Source organism: Oryctolagus cuniculus, chromosome 1 (genome assembly GCF_964237555.1).
Source record: "Oryctolagus cuniculus chromosome 1, mOryCun1.1, whole genome shotgun sequence".
NCBI lineage: Eukaryota > Metazoa > Chordata > Mammalia > Lagomorpha > Leporidae > Oryctolagus > Oryctolagus cuniculus.
In genome coordinates this window covers 236,741,095-236,747,629 of record NC_091432.1, presented here as the reverse complement: position 1 = coordinate 236,747,629, position 6,535 = coordinate 236,741,095, and positions in this window count along the sequence as shown.

Sequence of the window (6,535 nt, the reverse complement as noted above, 5' to 3'; positions counted from 1 at the left end):
TTTGCCCGCGCTGGGTGAGCGGCGCCGGCTCTGCCGCGCGCCGGTGCGGCGGGGATTTCAGACCTAGGTGGGTCCCCCGGAACTCTCGCCTCAGAAATGCAGATTTAACCCTACCCGAGCCGTAGCCGTAGAGGGAATTCGCGGTCGTCGGCGCCCTTGTGGCCGCGGCGCACCTGGCCTTGCGGCTCCGGCGTCCACGCAGACGGGCGCGGCCCGGTGCCCCGGGAGCGGCGTCCACGCAGTCGGCCGCATCCCCACGCCGGCCCGCAATCCTGCTCCTCGCCGCTCTGCAAGCCTAGGAAATAAAGATTCCTGCGACTTTTATTTATTTATTTATTTTGGCTTGATGGACAGGTCCTCGGGGGCGCTGGCCCTGGTTCGCATGGGTGGAGACTGTCCGGGCACTGTGGCCCACACAAGGCAGGACTGGAGGAGGAGCCGCGTGGGGTCACGGCCCTGGGCTGCAGCGCGCCCAGCTCTCGGGGCAAACCTCACTCTGCAAGAGTGGGGAAGGAGTTGAGCTCTTCTCTTAAAGATTATTTATTTATTTAAGGACAGCCACAGAGAGAGGGAGAGAGGGAGAGAGAGAGAGAGAGAGAGAGGTCTTCCACCTGCTAGTTCACTCCCCAGATGGCCGCAATGGCCGGAGCTGCGCCGATCCGAAGCCAGGAGCCAGGAGCTTCCTCCAGGTCTCCCAGGCGGGTGCAGGGCCCAAGGCCTTGGGCATCCCCCACTGCTTCCCCAGGCCACAGCAGAGAGCTGGAGAGGAAGAGGAACAGCCGGGACAGAATCCGGCGCCCATGTGGATGCCGGCGCTGGCCCAGGCGTTACACCACGCAGGCAGCTCTGTATAGTGTGGGACTCTACGGTTTTGTTTAAGAGAAGGATTTTGCTGCTTAGAAAAACCCTAGAGGGGGCGGCGGGTGGTGTGGCCGATAGAGCTGCCTCCAGTGCCGGCATCCCACACGGACGCTGGTTCAGCTCCCGGCTGCTCCACTTCCGATCAGCTCTGCTGTGGCCTGGGAAAGCAGTGGGGGAGGCCCAAGGCCTTGGGCCCTGCACCCGGTGGGAGACCCGGAGGAAGCTCCTGGCTCCTGGCTTAGGATCTGCGCAGCTCCGGCCGATGCAGCCATCCGGGGAGTGACCCAGCGGATGGAAGACCTCTCTCTCTCTCTCGCTCTCTCTCTCTCTCTCTCTCTGCCTCTCCTTCTCTCTCTGTGTAACTCTGACTTTCAAATCAATAAATCTTTCTCTGACTTTCAAATCAATAAATTTTTTTTTAAAGAAAAATCCTAGAAAAGATGAACCTCGCTGGGGGGGGCTGGCCAGGCGCCCACCCCTGGGCTGGGCTCCACCCTTTGTCCACACAGTTACTGGAGACACCGCGCCCTGTGCCTGGGCCTCTGCAGGACAGGAAAGAATCCAGGCCAGTAGAGAGCCGGGCACCGGTGCCCCGGGGCGGGGGGGGGGGGGCGGATGCGGGAGGGGCAGGGCGGCCTCTCGGAGAAGGGGAGGCCAGCGGCCAGGCGTGGCCAGCGGGTGCCCAGCAGGGAGGCCAGCATGGCTAGAGGGTTCCGAGCAGGGGCAGGACTGGGCCCTTGGGCTGCTGTGCGGCCGGGCCAGGCGGGGAAGCAAGGGGAGCCTCCCTCAGTGGCTGGGACAGCAGGGGTGCAGGTGAGAGGGTCTCACCGTGGGTGCGCTGGCCACTCACCTGCAGGGCAGCGGAAGGGTCATCCTGGGCCCCTGAAGTTGGAGCAATCTGCAGCGGCCGGTTCGGTGTCAGGGCGTGGCTGCCGTCTGGGCAGGACCCCCTGGAGCACCCCTCCCCCCCAGCCCTGAGTTTGCAGCTGCGGGCCGGACAGGTGGCCAGCACACAGCAGAGTGCGACAGGGGACAAGAGGCCGGGCAGCAGCCCCCGTGCAGGCGGCGCCAGAGTGGAAGACCGGGGGAGGAGGTGGGGGCCCGAGCCTCTCCCGGGAGGGGGGCAGAGAGGCCAGGTGGGGCCGCAGACCCAGGAGATGGTGCCCGGGTTGGGGGGGCAGGACCCTCGAGTGCCCCAGATGGGGTAGGGGTGGGGGCCTGGCCACGGGACAGTGTGCCCATGTCCACTTGCTGGGAGAGCCGCTCCCCTCCCTGGGCCCCACTGGGCGCTGGAAGGGAGCACAGGGAGCCACAGGGCCACGGCGGGGGCAGGGGAGGCTGCTCCGTGAAACCAAGCCCCCTCGTGGGACGGGCCCCGCCCCACTCGGAGGCCACACCCGAAACCACAGCCTCTCAGGTGCAGAGCAGGGACTGCACGTCGCAGCGGGGCTCACGTCCCTCAGGCTCCAGGGCCGCGGCGGTGGCCGATGGCCCTCCTGGAAGCCCCCGCTGTCCCACTCGCGACCCCTCAGTGGGCCCTGTCTCCCAGCAGACCCTGGGTGTTAGCAGACCCTGGGGCTTGGTGTTAGCATGTGACTGTGTGTGTTAGCATGTGACTGCGTGTCAGTGTGTGTGTCAGCACGTGACTGCGTGTGTTAGCATGTGTTAGGGTGTGGCTGTGTTAGTGTGTGATAGTGTGCATGTGTGTTAGCATGATCACATGTTAGCATGTGACTGCGTGTGTTAGGGTGTGGCTGTGTTAGTGTGTGATAGTGTGCATGTGTGTTAGCATGTGACTGCGTGATAGCGCATGACTGCGTGTGTTAGCATGTGTTAGGGTGTGGCTGTGTTAGCGTGTGATAACGTGACTGCGTGTGTGTTAGCACGTGACTGCGTGTATTAGCGTGACTGCGTGTGTGAGCACGCGTGTGAGTGAGAGACCAGTCCTGTCCATGCCCCAGAGCCTGCAGTCGGTCAGGTTTTCCAGACGGCAGGGGCTGCTCCCAGCTGGAGAGCCTGTGGGGCAGGGCGGAGCCAGGGCTCCCGGGTGGGCGTGGGGCCTGTGGGCGATCCTCAGGGCCCAGCGTGGGAGAGGACGACTTCCTGATGGTGCTTGCCCGAGTGGACAGGCGTGTGCGGGCGGGAGACCCGGCACAGCCCACAGCCCACGGGCGCCGGGCCCGGTCCTGGGAGGGACACTGCCGCAGGGGCAGCTGTGTGGCCCCGGGGGCGTGGACAGGCGTGTCCGGGCGGGAGACCCGGCACAGCCCACAGCCCACGGGCGCCGGCCCCGGTCCTGGGAGGGACACTGCCGCAGGGGCAGCTGTGTGGCCCCGGGGGCGTGGTCAGGCGTGTGCGGGCGGGAGACCCGGCACAGCCCACAGCCCACGGGCGCCGGGCCCGGTCCTGGGAGGGACACTGCCGCAGGGGCAGCTGTGTGGCCCCGGGGGCGTGGACAGGCGGGGAGGGGTCCATGGCTCGTGGGGCTGGCCGAGGAGCCATCGTCTTCTGTGAGGTAACATCACCCCCGAGGTTTCATCGGCCCGGGGCACTGCCGAGGGTTACAGCCAGGCAGGCAGGCGTGGCTGAGGCTCCGGAGGGAGGACTCTGCAGCCTTGCAGGGCGCCAGGCCCCGGGTGCCGGGGCTCCCCAAGCCCCGCCCTGGCCCGCAGCTGCAGCCGGCTGTCCGCAGCCGGGCTCCCACCACGGCCGGGGACCGACGCCAGCACCATGAGGCACCCGCGTGGCGCCCTTGGGGGGCACTCGGGGAGACCCCGGCCCTGGCTGTGTGCGGCACAGTGCCCGGTAGCAAGGCCAGGGCGGTGGCGTGTGGACGAGGCTGCAGGCTGTTGACGTGGGGGATTTATTGTGGCAAATGCATGCGTGTGTTTAATACATAATTCCTCTCACGCGGCCTCATAAATCCAGGTCAGCAATAAATAGGAAAAAAATAAAAAATTGCAGACTAATGTGTTCGGAAAACTAGAACGGAATCAATAAGGAGGCTGCAGCTGAAACTGTTTAGAAATTGCAGACGCGACAACGCCCCCCCCCAGGACCAGCCCCCTCCCCTGCTCGGGGGTGGGCTGGGGGCTCTCGCAGCCGCTCCTGTATCAGACGCAGCCCTGACAACCAGGCGTCCACCGGGCCGGCAGCTGTCCTTGAGGCTGGGCCCAGCTGCCCCCGGCCGGGGGGTCCTACCTTGCGGCAGGGTCCGAAGGGGGCCTGGGTCCCCCCTGCAGCCCGGGCGCCCTGTGACCTGCTGCCTTGGGCTTCTCCCCAGACAGCCTGGGTCTCCCCAGGGGCCCTCCGGGGGTCCCAGTGAGTGAATGAGGTCCTCTTTCTTTCTTAGCATTTCATTTATGTGAGAGGCAGAGTTAGAGAGGGAGAGACGGAGAGAGCTCTTCCCTCGCTGGTTCACTTCCCACACGGCCACCACGGCAGGGGCTGGGTCTGGTGGGAGCCAGGAGCCAGGAGCTTCTTCCGGTCTCCCCCGCGGGGGAAGGGCCAAGCTCTTGGTTCCGGTCTCCCACGCGGGGGAAGGGCCAAGCTCTTGGTCCATTGTCCGCTGCTTTCCCAGGCCATGAGCAGCGAGTGGATGGGAAGTGGAGCAGCCGGGACTCGACCGGTGCCCTTGTGGGATGCGGTGTTGCAGGTGGCAGCTTTACCGGCTGTGCCACAGTGCCGGCCTACGGGTTCCTTCAAAACAGGGAAGCAGGAGGACGGGCACCAGGACGGGCACACTCAGCCCACACACCGCTCTGTGGGAAGGGCTGGGCAGGCGGGCGATGGACGGGTGACAGGCAATGGATGGATGGCAGGTGATGGCAGGTGATGATGGACGGATGGCAGGTGATGGCAGACAGGCAGGTGATGGCCGGGTGGCAGGTGATGGCAGGTGATGATGGATGGGTGACAGGCGACGGCAGGTGATGGCCGGGTGGCAGGTGATGGCAGACAGGCAGGTGATGGACGGGTGACGGCAGACAGGCGGGCAATGGAGCCGCACTTATGCACAAACTGTTCCAAGAGGGGCTGCTGGGCTGCCACCGGCGGCACCCGTGTCCGTGCCCGCCCGTGTCCGCGCCCGCCCGTGTCCGCGCCCGCCCGTGTCCGCGCCCGCCCGTGTCCGCGCCCACCCGTGTCCGCGCCCGCCCGTGTCCGCGCCCGCCCGTGTCCGCGCCCGCCCGTGTCCGTGCCCGCCCGTGTCCGCGCCCGCCCGTGTCCGCGCCCGCCCGTGTCCGTGCCCGCCCGTGTCCGCGCCCGCTTCTGCTCCAGCCCCTGCTGATGCGCCCGGGAGGCAGCAGCGATGGCCCTGCCCCCCCCCACGGGAGACCCCGATGGAGTTCCCGGCTCCTGGCTTCAACCTGGCCCAAGCTTGGCTGCTGGACCATTTAAATGGAGAGTCCAGCAGCAGATGGGGGGTGCCGCTCTGTCACTGTGCCTTCCAGATAAATAAAAAGACAAATCTTAAAAGTAAACCAAAACGCTGCTGGGGACGCGGGCGAGAGCAGCAGAGGGGAGCCGTGGTGGGGAATTGTAACCCCACAGGAAGTGAGCCCACGGCTCTCTAACCCCGCAGGAAGCCAGCACGCGGCTCTCTAACCCCGCAGGAAGCCAGCACGTGGGTCTCTAACCCCGCAGGAAGTGAGCCCACGGCTCTCTAACCCCGCAGGAAGCCAGCACGCGGGTCTCTAACCCCGCAGGAAGCCAGCACGCGGGTCTCTAACCCCACAGGAAGTGAGCACGTGGGTCTCTAACCCCGCAGGAAGCCAGCACGTGGGTCTCTAACCCCGCAGGAAGTGAGCCCACGGCTCTCTAACCCCGCAGGAAGCCAGCACGCGGGTCTCTAACCCCGCAGGAAGCCAGCACGTGGGTCTCTAACCCCGCAGGAAGTGAGCCCACGGCTCTCTAACCCCGCAGGAAGCCAGCACGCGGGTCTCTAACCCCGCAGGAAGCCAGCACGCGGGTCTCTAACCCCGCAGGAAGCCAGCACGCGGGTCTCTAACCCCACAGGAAGTGAGCACGTGGGTCTCTAACCCCGCAGGAAGCAAGACCGCGGGTCTCTAACCCCGCAGGAAGCCAGCACGTGGGTCTCTAACCCCGCAGGAAGTGAGCACGTGGGTCTCTAACCCCGTAGGAAGCCAGCACGCAGGTCTCTAACCCCGCAGGAAGCCAGCACGCGGGTCTCTAACCCCGCAGGAAGTGAGCCCACGGCTCTCTAACCCCGCAGGAAGCCAGCACGTGGGTCTCTAACCCCGCAGGAAGTGAGCACGTGGGTCTCTAACCCCGTAGGAAGCCAGCACGCGGGTCTCTAACCCCGCAGGAAGTGAGCCCACGGCTCTCTAACCCCGCAGGAAGCCAGCACGTGGGTCTCTAACCCCGCAGGAAGTGAGCACGTGGGTCTCTAACCCCGCAGGAAGCCAGCACGCGGGTCTCTAACCCCGCAGGAAGCCAGCACGCGGGTCTCTAACCCCGCAGGAAGTGAGCCCACGGCTCTCTAACCCCGCAGGAAGCCAGCACGTGGGTCTCTAACCCCGCAGGAAGTGAGCACGTGGGTCTCTAACCCCGTAGGAAGCCAGCACGCAGGTCTCTAACCCCGCAGGAAGCCAGCACGTGGGTCTCTAACCCCGCAGGAAGTGAGCACGTGGGTCTCTAACCCCGCAGGAAGCCA